Below are 17,324 nucleotides of genomic sequence, written 5' to 3'. Positions count from 1 at the left end.
GCAATGATAGACAAGAGCGGCTGAGTTTTTCAGTCCCGGTTAGCGAAGTCGATAGAGTGTGCGACTCCAAATCTCAGGGGCGTGGGCTTCAGCCTCATGTTGGGCGTATTCTGATTTAACCTTTTTATGTTGCTTTCAGGGGTGAACCCAAGCTCTGACTCCCCCCGACCTCCCGTGCAGTGTCACCGCGCACATTGTGGCCGCGCCCGGGCTGATTTCTCTCTCTCTCACCCGGGACCGCTGAGTCTGCTGTACCCTGATCACCAACTCACCCAGTTTGTGAATTTAAACCGGAACAGGTGTCTCGCAAAGGGCAAGAGAAGTTGGGAAGGCTGCAACCTCTGACAAAATCTCATTCCCATTAAAGATTTGTGTATCTGAATCCCGAACATTTTCTGCAACTTTTAAAAGTTTTGACATTCACTGTACAGGACGCGGCACCTGGAGACTCGTCTCTGACACTCACAGTAATGCGTTGGGCTGTTTTCACTCGTAAAACAGCTCTTGTCATATTGTGATATTGTCTTAGACTCCCTCCCCAGCGGAAAGGGTTTGTCTATCTCCCTTTCAAAATCCTAAAAAGCCTTCTATATTCCAGGGAATACAAGTATGTAACCGCTCCTCATAATTTAACCCTTCGATCCCTGCTAACATTCTGGTAATTCAGGGCTGCGCTGCTTCCAAGGCAAAAAAACCCTTTTGGAGTAAAAGGGAATAAAATTTAAAATGAGCGTCACTGAGGATCAGTTTTCTATCACTCAAAGTTATCTGCTCAATGAAGTAAAAGATGCAGCTTACAAAGAACAAGGGAGCAGCCACTGTCTCCCTTTTTGGCAGGAGAAGAAAATTAACCTGGATGTTCATGGAGACCAAGTTCCAACATAATGTTTCTGCCCGGGATCGAACCGGGGACCTTTCGCGTGTAAAGCAAATGTGATAACCGCTACACTACAGAAACAGATGGCATGCTGCTTAACGCAATGGGCAACTGAATGGTGTCCTCTCTCTGCTCGTACTTGGAATGTGTTCTTTCAAGTCCAGCAAGAGATTCAGACAGTGGCTGCTCCCCCTTTTCTTTAAAAACTCTCAGGGTAATGGCTTTGAGCCCCACGTTGGGCGAGTACCGTTTTAAACTTTTCTGCTGCTTCCACCGGTGAGCCCCAGCTCTGACACTTCCCCCACCCCCACCTCCGTCTCACCGCGCACGATGGGGCCGCGCCCGGGCTGAATCTCTCCAATTAGGTTTCCGCCCCAGTCGCAGCATGAAATGGTCCTTATCAAAGTCACAAATGATACTCCATGTGACTACCACCATGATAAACTATCCCTCCTCATCCTTCTCAAATACAATATCTCACCGTGCTGTTATGCTGTTAGACGAGTTTCCTCTCTCTGCTCTTATTTGCAATGTGTTGCTTTTCCGATTGATAACACTTAGTATCATCGTATTATGTTAGTCCACAAGAGGAGATCATTCGGCCCATCGTGCCTGTGCTGGGTCAAACACACGTATTCGTTCAAAATGCGTTCAGAGATGGATTGAGTGCTTTGTTATCAGAAAGTTGCCTGAACCCCCACAGTCCACAGCTTTCCTCCTCGCTATCAACCACACGGCCTATTTTTGTGTCACCCGCAGATTTCTTAATCATGCCCCCTAAGTTTCGGTCCAAATCGTTAATGTGGAGCACAAAAAGCAAAGGACCAAGTACCGAGCCCTGCGGCACCCCACTAGAAACAGCCTTCCAGCCACAAAAACACCCGTCGACCATGACACTTTCCTTCCTGCCACTGACCTAATTTTGGATCCAACAAGCCACATTCCCTTGGATCCCATGGTCCTTTCCTTTTTTGACCAATCTGCCATGTGGGAACTTTTCAAAAGCCTTGCTAAAATCCATGGAGACGACATCAATTGCGCTACCCTCATCGATCCTTCTTATCACCTCCTCGAAAAATTCAATCAGGTTCGTCAGACACAACTTCCCCTGAACAAATCCATGCTGACTGTCCTTGATTCGTCCGTGCCTCAGAATTGATTCCAATGATCTGAAATGGAGTCTTTCTCCTGCTTGCTGCAATAACAGATAAGGTGGTTAAAAGCACGAAAACCCGCCTAGCTCAGTCGGTAGCGCATGAGACTCTTCATCTCAGGGTCGTGATTTCGAGCCCCACGATGAGCGAGTATCATTTTAAACTTTTATGTTGCGTTCACTGGCCAACGGTGCAGAATTGATGCAGAATGAAATGTTAAATTTGTAGTCAGGATGGCCGAGCGGTCAAAGGCGCTGCGTTCAGGTCGCAGTCTCTTCCGGTAGGCGTGGGTTCGAATCCCTCTTCTGACATTGCTTATTTTTACGAAGACGTGAAAATATTTTATTTGTGGATTGGGCTGCAGCTGATTTTTCGACCAAGTTGATTTACTCCTCCCACAAAAGCAACTGGCTTTGTGATGGAAATGTGACTTGAGAAGTTTCAAACGGTGAAATGTTTGACATATTAATGATCTGGGCAAAGAAATAGAACAGCAGTGGGAAACATTTAAAACGGTGATCAATAGAGTCCAGGAGAAATATATCCCACTAAAAAGCAAGAACAAACCAGCCAGAAATGACACACCAGAGATGAATAAAGAAACAAGGGCAAAATTGAAACTGAAGAAAAAGGCCCACACTAGACAATAAAGGAGAGAGGGGAATGTGAAAAGACTGGGAAAGAAGTCTAAAGAACTATTAGAAAGGCAAAAAGGAATATCAAAAAAAGCAAAGTATTCGAGACACATCAACAGCCAAAAAAAGTTTAGGATAGGAATAGGGCCACTCAGGGATACACACGACAAACTCACAGGCAATGACAGCGAAATGGCAGAAATATTAAATAATCACTTTGCTTCAGTATTTACCAGGGAGACTGGTATTTTGGGCGTGACAGTAGAAGAAGAGATCAAAAAGATATGTAAAGACATTTAAGATCCAAAGGGGGGAGATAATTGATAAAAGAATCAATCTTAGAGAGGAAATTTCCTGTTTGGAGCCTAACCAGAGTTTCAAACCGCTCAGCCACGCTAATTTCCATATTACTGATCAGAAGCTTATTTCACAGGGACACGATGACTCCGCTCCATTTAGGGAGGCTACGTTAAAGGCGGAAATTGATCTATTAATAGAATCATAGAATAACATAGCGCCATTCGGCCCATCGTGCAAGTGCCAGCTCTCTGAAAGAGCTGTCCAGTTAATCCCACTCTCCTGCTGTTTCCCCATAGCCCTGAAAAAGTTTCCATCCAAGCGTTTATCCAATTCCCTTCTGAAAACTGTGAGTTAAGAAAAACAATATTGAAAGGGGTGATGGGGCCTCTGCAGTGTCGATGTGGAGTGTGTGATGATTGAAGTTATCAAGATGGTTGCTTTACACATGGTATGTTGTGCAATCATCCTGAAATATCTTCAATATCCAATCCAAATTGAATCGCAAACCTGACGGACCAACACTGGAAAACAAGTCATGAGTGAACGCAAATCATCTGGGACCCGTTTTCAGCCTCACGGCACTTTAAATAAAGTGAAATAACTTTGCATTGAAAAGATTTGGAACTTGCATCTGTGCCTTTATCTGTTCCATTTCTTAAAGTTGCTGGCGTCTGATGCTGGACACGCCTCTGCTCCCTCTATTGAACAAGAAAGGAGGTGTTTGACGTTGACGGAATCTGTTGGTTATGAGCTCATCCTTTACATTGAGTGGGTTCGCGTCCTTCAAACGGCGTCAAATTTAGCCCAGCGGTGAACTGCGCAGCAAGCAAGTTCATCACCGTCTCACCGCGGGCACTGACTGACACGTTTATCATTATTTCTTTCAGACCGAAATAAATAGGAACCGTGATTTTAAATTTGCACTAAGTGATTTTTAGGTAGTCGCCTTTAAATGTTTCAAAGGCGACTCCGAATTTATGATAGTCCGGCCATTTCACCAGCCGTGTTGAAAACAAAACATGTCTCTAACTTTCGCGTCTTTTTTCGAAAGGCAAAAAACATATTTCCCGTGACCTCTGAAGGATGGACAAGTACATTTCAGAAAGCTGAAGCAAGTTAACCAGCCTTTTAATCCGGAGTCAGACCTTTGCGCCACGCACTCTGAAGACAGGATCCTGGATGTTATTATATTTTTGAATGTTTCTTAAACACCGTTTCATATCTTGGTTGAATGGATGAGTCTTATCAAATCTCCGCCAGGTCCCACCGGGTGTGAGACAGTATTGGAAGCAGCCTTCACCCCCAATATCACGCTGGCTTTCATCGCCTGCTCTCAGCGGACTGCATTAACAGGGCTGGGAGATATGGACTTTGTTCACATTTAATTAGAAATGTGAATCGTTAAATATTTAATCATTTTTAATGGGGACAACGTTTCAAAATATTTCCGCCCGGTTTCGAACCGGGGACTTTTCGCGTGTTGGGCGAACGTGATAACCACTACACTACGGAAACCTGACAGCTCCAGCCTCGTGATAGGGATATAACCCCTCAGCCAAACTAATTTCCGTATTACTGTCCAGGAGCTCATTTCACAGGGATACATTTACTGCGCTGTATTTCGGAAGGCTGCAGAGAAGGATCGGTGGCGCTGGTCAGGCGGGGAATCCCAGAGCATCGCGCCCACACAAACATTTCACTGTTTTTTTTTCATGTGCCTGATATCCGACCGCAGTGTAAATTATGGCGAATCAGGCATGCTCAGATGACATTGTTCACAGAGTGTTTTCTTGCAGCCAAATCACACATTAGAAAACTTGAAATGAGATGAAGAGATCGGAGCCATTTAAAGTGCTCCCAGTTACTGCTGATCAGGAATTGAAACATGGCACCGGCTTCAGTGCTATCAGAATGAGGCAATGAATCCAAAAGTGGGAAGAAAAAGGTGCAATTTTCGTCCCTGGGTGGGCTCGAACCACCAACCTTTCGGTTAACAGCAGAACGCGCTAACCAATTGCGCCACAGAGACCGTCTGATCCTTTTTCTTGCAAGATACACTAAAGCAGCGTGTCACCGAGCCAAAGTTACATGTTGCAGCCACAGAAATGCAATTGTCCACTATCAGTGTTACTTTTCCAGAAATAAAGGATGGGACATTGTTTGTGGAAACATGGGAACGGTCTGGTCTCGCTCACAGCGTCGATATCACCGACAACCAGCTCTCCTGCAACCGGCGCGCCCACCGGTGCTTTGTCTGTTGGTTCGTTGCACTGTGGGAGATCCTTCGCCACACTGACTGCAGCGGTTTAAAAAGCCGGCTCACCACCACCTTCTCAAGGGCTTTTTGGGATGGGCAATAAATGCCGGCCTCGCCAGCGACGCCCACATCCCATGAACGAATAAAAAGAAAATATTCTGAGCGTCCTGATGCTGATGTCAGGTTTTGATCCCTGATCTGCAGTAACTGGGAGCTGAAATATTAATTGTACCGAATACAAACACTCCCTGATATATTTAACACTCTTACATGCCTTCCCTGCTGGCCTCGTCGTTCGGCTTCGGTGTTTTCATCACGGCGGCCTGGGTTGGGAATATGCTGTTACAAAAAAGAATTGCCAATTTTGTCGAATCACAGCAAACTTACGGCACAAAAGCAAGCCATTCGGCCCATCCTGTCCGCACCGGCCGGAAATGAGCTACCCAGCCGAATGCCACTTTCCAGCACTCGGTCTTTAACCTTGTAGGTTACGCCACTTCAAGTGCATATCCAAGTATTTTTTTAAATGTCACGAGGGATTCTGCCTCGTCCACCCAGTCAGGCAGTGAGTTCCAGACCCCTACCACCCTCTGGGTGAAAAAAATTCTCCTCAGCTCCCCTTAAATCCTTCCACCAATCATTTAAAATCTATGCCTCCAAGTTATTAACCTCCCTGCTAAGGTAAATAGGTCCTTCGCCTCCACTCTGTCTGGGCCCTTCATAATTTTGTACACCTCAATTAAATCACCACTCAGCCTCCTCTGTTCCAAAGAAAACAACCCCTGACTATCCAATCTTTCCTCACAGCCAAAATTCTCCAGCCATGGCAACCTCCTCGTAAATCTCCTCTGTACCCTCTCTAGTGCAATCGCAGCTTTTTTGACCAGTCTGTCATTTGGGACCTTGTAAAAGCCTTGCTAAAATCCATGTAGACGACATCAAAGTACTCCAGGTGTGTTCTCACCAAAGCCCTATTTAATTGCAGCAAGACTTCCTTACTCTTATACTCCAACCTCCTTTCAAAAAGGCAAACATACCATTTTTCTTCCTAATTGGTTGCTGTACCTGCATGTTAACTTTCTGTGATTTGTTTACAAGTTCACCAAACTCCCTCTGAATACCGACATTTATTGGACTCTCACCTTTTAAAAAATATTCTGCTTTTCTATTCTTCCTACCAAAGTGGACAATTTCACATTTTCCCACTTTATCCTGCAACTGCCACCTTCTTACCCAATCACTTAACCTGTCCACCTCCCTTTGCGTCCTCCTCACGGCTTACTTTCCAACCGACCTTTGTATCATCAGCAAACTTAGATACATTGCACTCGGTCCCCTCATCTCAGTCATTAATATAGATTGTAAACAGCAATTGCAACTTAAATTGTCCGCCCAGGATCGAAAGCAGGGCCGTTCGCGTGTAAAGCGAACTGGTAACCGCTGCTGACTTATACTGGGCAGAGGGGAACTGACCAGTTACCTCTCTCTGCTCTGATTGGGACATTTTTACTTCTCTTTAAACAACATCTCTCCTGTCCCACACTAAAATCATGGACCAGAATCATAGACTATTACAGCACAGAAGGAGGCCATTCGGCCGTGTTGCCGTGCCTACTCTTTGAAAGAGCTGTCCAATTTAGTCCAAAAAACCCAGCCTTTTCCCCGTAACCTTGCAAATCAGTTCTCTTCAAGTACCTGTCCAATTGCCTTTTGAAAGTTCCTATGAAAGCTGCTTCCACCACCCTTTCAGGGAGTGGCTACCAGATCGGAACAACCCTCTGTGTGAAAAAAAAAATCTCCTCATTTCCCCTCTAGTCCTAAAAGCTCACAATCCTTCTCCACGGATGCCTTTTTACAAACATTTCATTCATCAAAACCAAACAAGATACTCTGGAAAATGTCTTCATTTTCAAGTAATTAATGTTCCGAAGGAGCTCCCTAATTTCCCTCCCCTTTATGAATCAGATCATTCTCATCCGGATCTTTTTCCACATGAACCGGCCTCCCCTCCCAGGGGCTGAGTTCAGAATCTTCGAAGGATACAGCTCAGAAGCAGGCCATTCGGGCCATCGCGCCCGTGCCTTATCCAACAAACCATGTACAGATTCTCCTGAATTCCAGGGTGTGGAACGAAAGCGAACAACAAAAGCCCTGACATTCGACCGTGGAGGTACAGGCAATTCTGTGACAAACCGGTTTGTCTTTTTCCCGGTTTTTCCCTGTCTATCTGACTGCGTTTATCTCTGTGCGTGTGGAGCTGCAGGCTGATTTTGAATTCATAAGTGTGTTTGTGTATGTTTCGTGCAATAAATAAATAAGTGAATCAGACGCTTCTCTCCCTGACACTGGGGAACTAGTGAGGCAGAATTCAGAGCAGGGTTCTGTTTATTGTGAAAAAGGGAATGCAATATGAATTCCGGAATTATTCAGAATTCTACCAGCGCTAAAACCAAATGCGACCCCCGCCGTGATTTAAATACGCAGCTTTCTGATTTAGATTCAGACGCGCTAACGTTGCGCTACGAGGTCTGATGGTAGCGATCGGGTTATTTACCTTTATGAAAGTTTCTCATGCACCATTTCATTTATTTCAGATTTCCAAATCCCGCCCACTCCCACCGGGTATCAGGCAGCCTCAGAAGCAGACTTCACCTGTCCGCGGCAGCATGACTGCAGCAAATCCAATGACACACACCCGGCACCCAGAATCATCACATCACAGGAAAGGAACTGCTCAAAATACATAACAGGACGGGCAGCATCTGAAAAAACGCTGAGACTTTCGGTGTTTGGACTTTGTTCAGGACTGCTAACAGGACGGTGTGAAAATTTAAACTATGGATGTGTATAAATGGATGTCATGCTTCTTTATAAATTGAGTGTTTAAGTTATGTGTGCCATTTATAAATTTATTTTGATTATTTTTACAATATGATATATCTTGTTATAAATATATATGATTGCACCTGTGACACTTATAAATACATTTGGGTGTAACTGCTTGGTGGTTATCATTATATCTCTGTGTATCTGTGTTATGTATTTGTGTGTAATGAAAAGTAAGACATAGAGAAATAAATATCCAGAAAATACATTTACAATATATACCCCACAAAAAAGGAATAACTAAAAGATATATCTAAATAGATTTGTAAGCAGCAGTCATGAAATGCATTTACATCTTACAAATCAGAAATATATTTTCAATCTAACACGGCTGCAGCCCAATATATTTATAACCATCTGTTGACAATGTATAAGTCGGGTTTATGGTTATCGAGTGGTTAGAATTCGGCGCTTTCAGCACTATGGCCCGGGTTTGATTCCCGGTCAGCGCATTTGTTTTTACAAAACAGTTCACTTAATTACGCAAAATTATACAAGTCTCTTAGATGATTCTTTCAATTACCATTAATAAACCCACAACTTTCTGGTTCACACTGAACGAAATGCTAACAAGTTTGCCGAGTAAATGTCGAAACGACGCGAACTTCTCTGACTTTCATCCCTTCTCATTTTACGCACTTTATTTTTGGAGTCTGCTTCAAAGTGTTCAGTGGTGATGAGACGAGGAATCTGGTGCAGCCGTTGTTGAATGTGAAAGGATTGCAGCCCAATTTACACGAGAGAAAGCTCGTGCCTGGAGGTTTGTGAGGAGCAAGTTCCAGCAAATTGTTTCTGTCCCGGGATTAAACCGGGAGTTTTTCGCGTGTGACGCCAACATGATAACCATTACACCACGAAAACACCTATTTAGTCCAGCCCAGGTCAGATGGAAGTGTTAAGGGAGAAAGTGAACTGCTGACTCCCACTTCTGGGGGATGTCCCAAAGCGCTTCATAGAGGTGTAATCAAAAACATGGAATCATGGAATCGCAGGAGTCCATTCGGCCCATCGTGCGTTGGCCAGCTCTTTAAAATAAATGGTGCAATTTTAAAGGGGGTGCAGGAACAGAGAGACCTGAGGGTATACGTACACAAATCTTTGAAGGTGGCAGGACAAGTTGAAGAGATTGTAAACGAAAACGTATTCGGAATCGTTGACTTTATTAATAGAGGCATAGAGTACAAAAGCAAGGAACTTATGCTGAACCTTTATAAATCACTGGTTAGGCCCCAGCTGGCCATCACACAATTCTGCCCACCACACTTTAGGAAGGATGTCAAGGCCTTGGAGAGGGTGCAGAGGTGATTTACTAGAATGGTGCCAGGGATGAGGGATTGCAGTGAGGTGGAGAGACTGGAGAAGCTGGGGTTGTTCTCCTTAGAGCAGAGACGGTTAAGGGGAGATTGAACAGAGGTGTTCAAAATCATGAACGGTTTTGATAGAATAAATCAGGAGAAACTATTTCCAGTGCCAGAAAGGATGGTAACCAGAGGACACAGATTTAAGGTAATTGGCAACAGAGGTGAGATGAGGAGAATGTTATTACGCAGCGAGTTGACATGATCTGGAATGCACTGCCTGAAAGGGTGGTGGAAAAAGATTCAATAATAACATTCAAAGGGGAACTGGATAAATACTTGAAGGGGAAAATGTTGCAGGGCGATGGGGAAAGGGAAGGGGAGCGGGTCTAATTGGATAGCTCTTTCAAAGAGTTGGCACGGGCACGATGGGCCGAATGGCCTCCTTCTATGATGTTTCCATGCTGTGATTCTATGTTACGGAGCATTTTCTGATGTAGTGGATATTCGGGGCAGAGGACCAAGTGGGGATTGAGCTCGACGGCAAGTGTATACAGTTCGTTCAAAGGACTGAAGCCGATGGTTTCATTCTTCCCGTCGTTTAGCAGCAGGAAATTACTCGGCCATGCAGGCGACTTTTTTTGTCTTCATTCATGGGATGTGGGTGTTAATGGCAAGGTCAGCATTTATTGCCCATCTCGAATTGCTCTTGAGAAGGTGCTGGTGAGTCGCCTTCGTGAACTGCACCTTTCATTGACTGTGTCATTGACGTTTTCTGGATAGAGAGAAACTATTTCCTCTGGTTGGGGATTCTAGGACTCGGGGGCACAGTCCAAAAATTAGAGCCAGACCTTTCAGGAGTGAGATTAGAAAACACTTCTACACACAAAGGATGGTAGAAGTTGAGAGCTCTCTTCCGCAAAGGGCAATTGATGCTAGCTTAATTGTTAATTTTAAATCTGAGATAGACAGCTTTTTGGCAACCAAAGGTATTAAGGGATATGGGCCAAAGGCAGGGATATGGAGTTAGATCACAGATCAGCCATGATCTCATCAAATGGAGGAGCGGGCTCGAGGGGCTGAATGGCCGACTCCTGTTCCTATGGTACATTTCCCCAAGTGTCTGTTCTCTCCACAGTTGTTGAATGACCGCCTTGTGCTTCCAGCATACTTTCGTTTAAAGCTCGGTTCAGGGACGAGCCGGTGGGCGTCAAAACGTGCCGTGGATCGAGACCGGGTTGGTGATTGCGGGAAGAGCAAATCAACTGGGCCGAAAAATCAACTGCAGCTCAAGCGGCAAATAAAATAGCAGATGTCAGAAGTGGGATTGGAACCCACGCCTCCAAATGAGATTGCGATCTGAACGCAGCGCCTTAGTCCGCTCGGCCATCCTCACTGACAAATGATTCCCTCATTCGCCACCCTTTCCACATTGAGACCCCCCGCCAGGAGACAGTTTCACTCACTCCAGTGCTTGGTGAGATAAATGCTGCTGGAAAGGCTCGGTGAGCGGGATGCCACCTCCCCGGGTTTTCCTGAGCCTATTGCACTTTATTCCTATTGAAACACGGGAATATCCGCAATCAGGAGCTAAAAAGAATTAAAAGTTGAATCACAGAGAAAGGGAATTCCATGTTAAATCTGATAATACAACCATCAGAGTTCCCTGGTGGTCTAGTGGTTCGGATTTGGCGCTGTTACCTTCGTAGCCTCGGTGCGATTCCTGGTCAGGGAAGCAACTTTTGATCACTTGTTATATCAATCGCATGGAAGAGAAAAAAAAAGACAATCATTGTTTTAATCACCATTAATTAACCGATAAGGTTATTTTGCAAAATGAAAGGCCACTGAGGGAATTTGGAAAACTTTAATAATTTATTTTATGCGATGAACTTTTTATCCCTTCTCATTTTACACACTGTATTTTTAAGGGCTCGGTTTAAAATGTTCAATGCTCGTGAGACCACGAATTTGTGTTAAATTTCACAGGACCGGCTATTTCACAATGAGAAAATAAATTTGCCCCAACATAATGTTTCTGCCCGGGATTGAACCAGGGACCTTTCGCATGTAAAGCAAACGTGATAACCACTACACTACAGAAACCTCAGTGCAATCATCAGCCAGAAGTTCGAATGACTGCATTGATTCTCATTCATAACAATTCAATTGATCGAAGTTGCACAAGTCACAAAAGAAAAATGTTCATTTCAAAGTTATTAAACTCCCAAATGTGGCCTGCCTTGTTTGGACAGGGGATGACCCTGACGTCACAGCCTCAACAAAGCATATTCTCAACATTTCCATTGGGAACAGGAGGAGGCCATTCAGCCCCTTGAACCTGTTCCGCCCTTCAATGAGATCAGAGATGATCTGAACCTCAAATCCATTTTCCTGCCTTTGCTCCCTATCCCTCGATACCCTGACCCAACAAAAATCGATCGATCTCAGTCTTGAAAGCTTCAATTGGCCCCAGCATCCACAGGCTTTTGGGGGACAGAGTTCCCGACTTCTACTGCCCATTGTGTAAAAAAGTGCTTCCTGATTTCGAACCTGAATGGCATGGTTCTAATTTTAAGGTTATGTCCCCCTCGTTCTTGATTCCCCAGAGGAAATTGATTCTCTCTCTCTATTCTATCGAATCATTTAAAGATGTGAAACACCTCGCTCAGACCGCCCCTCAATCTTCGGTACTCGAGGGAATACGAGCCGAGTCCATGCAGCCTGTCCTCATAATTTAACCTTTTCAGCCCCGGTAACATTCTGGTGAATCTGCTCTGCACCCCCTCCAAGGTCAATCTATCCTTCCTGAGGTGCAGTGTCCAAAACTGAACGCAGTTACTCCAGACGCAGTCTAACCAGAGCTTTATATAACTGGAACATAACTTCCACTTCTTTATATTCCAGCCCCTGAGATAAAGGCTCACACTGCGTTAGCCTTTTCAATTATTTTTGGACCCATCCGTTAGCTTTTACTGATTTATGGAAATGAACCGTTAATTCTCTCTGCTTCTCCACAGTTCCTAGCTTCTTACCATTTGGAAAATACCCTGACCATAGGTCCAAAGTGGATTACCCCACATTGATCTCCATCTGCCATTGTTTTGCCCACTCACTTAATCTATCAATGTCCCTTTGCAACTTTCCAATCGCATTCCACACTACTCACTGTACCACCTGATTTAGTTTCATCAGCAAACTTGGATAGACGACTCTCTCTTCCTTCATCTAAGTCATTGATAAATATGGTGACAAGCTGAGAACCCCGTTACAGATCCCTGGGGGACACCACTCATCCCATGCTGCCCATTGGAGGATGTATCCATTATCCCGACTCGCTGTCTCCTATCTCCGAACCAATTCTCTACCCATGTCAATGCATTGCCTCAAGTTTCATGGACTTTCATTTTTGCCAACAGTCTCTTGTGTGGAACCTTATCAAATGCCTGTCGGAATTCGATATAAATAATATCATAGGAACATAGGAACAGGAGTAGGACGTTCAGCCCCTCGTTCCTGCTCCGCCATTTGATAAGATCATGGCTGATCTGTGATCTAACTCCATATAACCGCCTTTGGCCCATATACCTTAATACCTTTGATTGCCAAAAAGCTAACTATCTCAGATCTAAATTTAGCAATTGAGCTGGTATCAATTGCCATTTGCGGAAGAGAGTTCCAAACTTCTACCACCCTTTGTGTGTAGAAATGTTTTCTAATCTCGCTCCTGAAAGGTTCGGCTCTAATTTTTAGACAAAATGGTGGCAAGTTCGCCCGACATCTTGGACAAAATGGCAGCAAGTCTGGCAATCATCTTGGACAAATTGGCCGCAAGTCCTTCACGGCTGTTCGACAGGAACAGAAGGAGGCCATTGAGCTCCTCAAGCCTTTAATATGGGAACTGAAGGCCATTCAGCCTCTGAAGGCTGTTACACAGGAAAAGGAGGAGGCCATTCAGCCCCTCAAGCCCGTTACATCGTTACTGGAGGCCGATCATCCCCTCAAGCCTGTTACATGGAATCAGGAGGAGGCCATTCAGCCCTTCGAGCATGTTATACAGGAACCTGAGGCCAATCAACCCCTCAAGCCTGTCAAATAGCAAAAGGAGGAGGTCATTCAGCCCCTCGAGCCTGTTATCTGAGAACTGAAGGCCATTCTGCCCATCGAGCCGGTTATACAGGAACTAGACGCCAATCAACCATTCAAGCCTCTAAGGTAGCAACAGGAGGCGGCCATTCAGCCCCTCGAGCAACTTACACCAGATCTGGTGGCCAATCAGCCCCTCAAGCCTATAAAATAGGAACAAGAGGAGGCCACTCAGCCCCTCGAGCCTGTTATATGGGAACTGAAGGCAATTCAGCCCCTCGAGCCCGTTATACCACACCTGGAGACCAATCAGCCCCTCAAGCCTGTTGCATAGGAACAGCAGCAGGCCATTCAGCCCCTCGAGCGTGTTATACGGGAACTGAAGGCCATTCAGCACCGCGAGCCTATTACACTGGAATAGGATTCGGCCATTAAGCCCCTCGAGCTTGTTGCACTGGAACAGGAGGAGGCCATTCAGCCCTTCTAGACTGTTATAAAGGATCTGGATGCCATTCAGCCCCTCGCGCATGTTACATAGGAACAAGAGGAGTCCATTCAGCCCCTCGAGCATGTTAATGCAGGAACAAGATGAGTCCATTCAGCCACACGAGCCTGTTACACAGGAACAGGATGAGACAATTCAGCTCCTCAACCTGTTCCGCCATTCAATTCGATCATGGCTGATCTGTATCTTAACTCCATCTATCCGCCTTGTTTCCTTAATTATTAATACCCATGCCGAACAAAAATCTGCAATCTTCGTTTTGAAATTTCGTATTCACCCCAGGCCTCAACAGAATGAAGTGCTTCCTGACATCAACCCTGAACGGCCGAGCTCTAATTTTAAGGTTATTCCCCCTTGTTCTGGATTCCACAGCAGAGGAAGTAGTTTCTCTCCATCTACCCTATCAACTCCTTTAATCATCTTAAACACCTCAATTAGATCACCCCTTAATCTTCTATATTCAGGGGAATAAAGCCTAGTCTATTCAACCTGTCCTCATAATATAACCCTTCTAGCCCGCCTATAATTCTGGTGAATCTGTGCTGCATTCCTTCCAAGGCCAATATATCCTTCCTGAGGTGCAGTGCCCAGAACTGAATGCAGTTCTCCAGATGGGCTCTAACCAGAGCTCTGTACAGCTGGAACATAACTTCCACCCCTTTATTTTCCAGCCCTCGAGAAATAAAGGCCAACATTCTATTAGCCTTTTTAATTATTTTTGTAACTGTCCACTAGCCTTTAATGATTTCTGTACTTGGACCCTAAATCTCTCTGCTCCTCCACAGTTCCGAGCTCCTCACCATTTAGAAAATTCTCTGATCTATCTTTCTTAGATCCGAAGTGGATGACCTCACATTTCCCCACATTCAACTCCATTTACCACAGTTTTACCCACTCACATAATCTCCCAATATCCTGGGAATGCTTGGTGATTTTGTTTGGTTGGAGAATGCTTGAAATCAGATTGTTATTTTTAAAAGATTCGAAATGATTTTTAACTTGTACAGTTTGAACAAGATCATTATTCCCCGATCAATAAAATGTCTGTGTTTTTCAGATAGCGGCGACAGTTCAGAGATAGTTGCCTTTTTGTCTACTTTAATGAAGTGAAATTTTGCTGATTTAAAATCAGCTGTATTTCTTAGCTTGAAAAAGCAGCTCCTCTGTTGGTGAGGCTTCATTCCCAATGTATCAGTGTTTCCGCTTATCCTGATATCAGTGCAACATTTGAAGGGTTCCAGCCCACTCGTTCGATCCAGTGCCGAATAGTGCTTGCTCTTCAGAGGGTGCCGCGGCTCCGGTTCGATTCCCGGTCAGAAAAACAACTTTTGAACACTTGTTATATTAGTCGCATGAACTAATTGAAAGGCTGTGGCAAGAAAAAAAAACGATCATTGTTCTCATCACCATTAATTAACCGATAACGTTATTTTGCAGAAAGGCGACTGAGGGAAGTTTGAAATCATTTCTTTTGTGCGATGAACTTTTTATCCCTTCTCATTTTACACACTGTATTTTGAAGGGCTCGGTTTAAAATGTTCAATGCTCGTGAGACCACGAATTTGTGTTAAATTTAACAGGACCGGCTCTTTCACAGATGAAAAAAACATCTGCCCCAACATAATGTTTCCACCCGGGATCGAACCGGGGACCTTTCGCGTGTGAGGCGAACGTGATAACCACTACACTACGGAAACCTTTGCTTTGGTGGTCAGCCAGAAATTAGAATGACGGCATTGATTCTCTTTCATAACTATTCAATTGATCGAAGTTGCACAAGTCACAAAAGAAAAATGTTCATTTCAAAGTTATTAAACTCCCAAATGTGGCCTTGTTTTGACAGGTGTGGGACCTGGCATCACAGCATCAATAAAGCATATTCTCAACATTTCCATTGGGAACAGGAGGAGGCCATTTCGCCCCTTGAACCTGTTCCACCCTTCAATTAGATCATAGATCATCTGAACCGCAAATCCATTTACCCGTCTTTGCTCCCTATCTCTCGATACCCTCACCCAACAAAAATCTATCGATCTCAGTCTTGAAAGCTTCAATTGAACCCCAGCATCCACAGTCTTTTGGGGGACAGAGTTCCAGACTTCTACTGCCCATTGTGTAAAAAAGTGCTTCCTGATTTCGAACCTGAATGGCATGGTTCTCATTTTAAGGTTCTGTCCCCCTCGTTCTTGATTCCCCAGAGGAAATTGATTCTCTCTCTCTTTATTCTATCGACTCATTTAAACATGTTAAACACCTCGCTCAGACCGCCCCTCAATCTTCGGTACTCGAGGGAATACGAGCCCAGTCCATGCAGCCTGTCCTCATAGTTTAACATTTTTAACCGCGGTAACATTCTGGTGAATCTGGTCTGCACTTGGACACTGCACTGAGGTGCAGTGTCCAAAACTGAACGCAGTTAGTCCAGACGCAGTCTAACCAGAGCTTTATATAACTGGAACATAACTTCCACTTCTTTATATTCCAGCCCCCTGAGATAAGGGCTAACACTCCGTTCGCCTTTTAAATTATTTTTGGACCCGTCCGTTAGCTTTTACTGATTTATGTAAATGAACCGTTAATTCTCTCTGCTTCTCCACAGTTCCGAGCTTCTTACCATTTGGAAAATACCCTGACCATAGGTCCAAAGTGGATTACCCCACATTGAACTCCATCTGCCATAGTTTTGCCCACTCACTAACTTTATCAATGTCCCTTTGCAACTTTCCACTCGCATCCACACTGCTCACTGTACCACCTAACTTAGTGTCATCAGCAAACTTGGATATACGACTCTCTGTTCCTTCATCTAAGTCATTGATAAATATGGTGACAAGCTGAGACCCCAGTTACAGATCCCTGGGAGACACCACTAGTCGCATCCTGCCAATTGGAGTATGTACCCATTATCCCCACTCTCTGACTACGATCTCCGAACCAATTCTCTACCCATGCCAATACATTGCCTCAAGTTCCATGCGCTTTCATTTTTGCCAACAGTCTCTTGTGTGGAACCTTATCAAATGCCTGTCGGAATTCCATATAAATAATATCATAGGAACATAGGAACAGGAGTAGGACGTTCAGCCCCTCGTTCCTGCTCCGCCATTTGATAAGATCATGGCTGATCTGTGATCTAACTCCATAAACCCGCCTTTGGCCCATATCCCTTAATACCTTTGATTGCCAAAAAGCTATCAATCTCACATCTAAATTTAGCAATTGAGCTGGTATCAATTGCCATTTGCGGAAGAGAGTTCCAAACTTCAACCACCCTTTGTGTGTAGAAATGTTTTCTAATCTCGCTCCTGAAAGGTTCGGCTCTAATT

At 44.6% G+C, this 17,324-nt stretch overlaps 6 non-coding genes across 6 annotated transcripts; 1 reads left to right on the top strand and 5 right to left on the bottom strand.

The window, feature by feature from the left end:
• Nucleotides 1-885: 885 nt before the first annotated feature.
• Nucleotides 886-958, bottom strand: trnav-uac (transfer RNA valine (anticodon UAC)). Its single transcript has one exon. It is a non-coding gene; the product is annotated as a tRNA-Val (tRNA).
• Nucleotides 959-2,258: 1,300 nt separating this feature from the next.
• On the top strand, nucleotides 2,259-2,342 carry trnal-cag (transfer RNA leucine (anticodon CAG)). The gene has a single exon. It is a non-coding gene; the product is annotated as a tRNA-Leu (tRNA).
• A 2,066-nt stretch (nucleotides 2,343-4,408) lies between these two features.
• On the bottom strand, nucleotides 4,409-4,481 carry trnav-aac (transfer RNA valine (anticodon AAC)). Its single transcript has one exon. It is a non-coding gene; the product is annotated as a tRNA-Val (tRNA).
• A 440-nt stretch (nucleotides 4,482-4,921) lies between these two features.
• On the bottom strand, nucleotides 4,922-4,995 carry trnan-guu (transfer RNA asparagine (anticodon GUU)). The gene has a single exon. It is a non-coding gene; the product is annotated as a tRNA-Asn (tRNA).
• Nucleotides 4,996-11,440: 6,445 nt separating this feature from the next.
• Nucleotides 11,441-11,513, bottom strand: trnav-uac (transfer RNA valine (anticodon UAC)). The gene has a single exon. It is a non-coding gene; the product is annotated as a tRNA-Val (tRNA).
• Nucleotides 11,514-15,622: 4,109 nt separating this feature from the next.
• On the bottom strand, nucleotides 15,623-15,695 carry trnav-cac (transfer RNA valine (anticodon CAC)). Its single transcript has one exon. It is a non-coding gene; the product is annotated as a tRNA-Val (tRNA).
• Nucleotides 15,696-17,324: the final 1,629 nt, after the last annotated feature.

Source organism: Heptranchias perlo, unplaced genomic scaffold, assembly GCF_035084215.1.
Source record: "Heptranchias perlo isolate sHepPer1 unplaced genomic scaffold, sHepPer1.hap1 HAP1_SCAFFOLD_214, whole genome shotgun sequence".
NCBI classification, from domain to species: Eukaryota; Metazoa; Chordata; class Chondrichthyes; order Hexanchiformes; family Hexanchidae; genus Heptranchias; species Heptranchias perlo.
The sequence above is the reverse complement of the archived record's forward strand: the minus strand, read 5'-3'. Positions and strand labels throughout refer to the sequence as shown.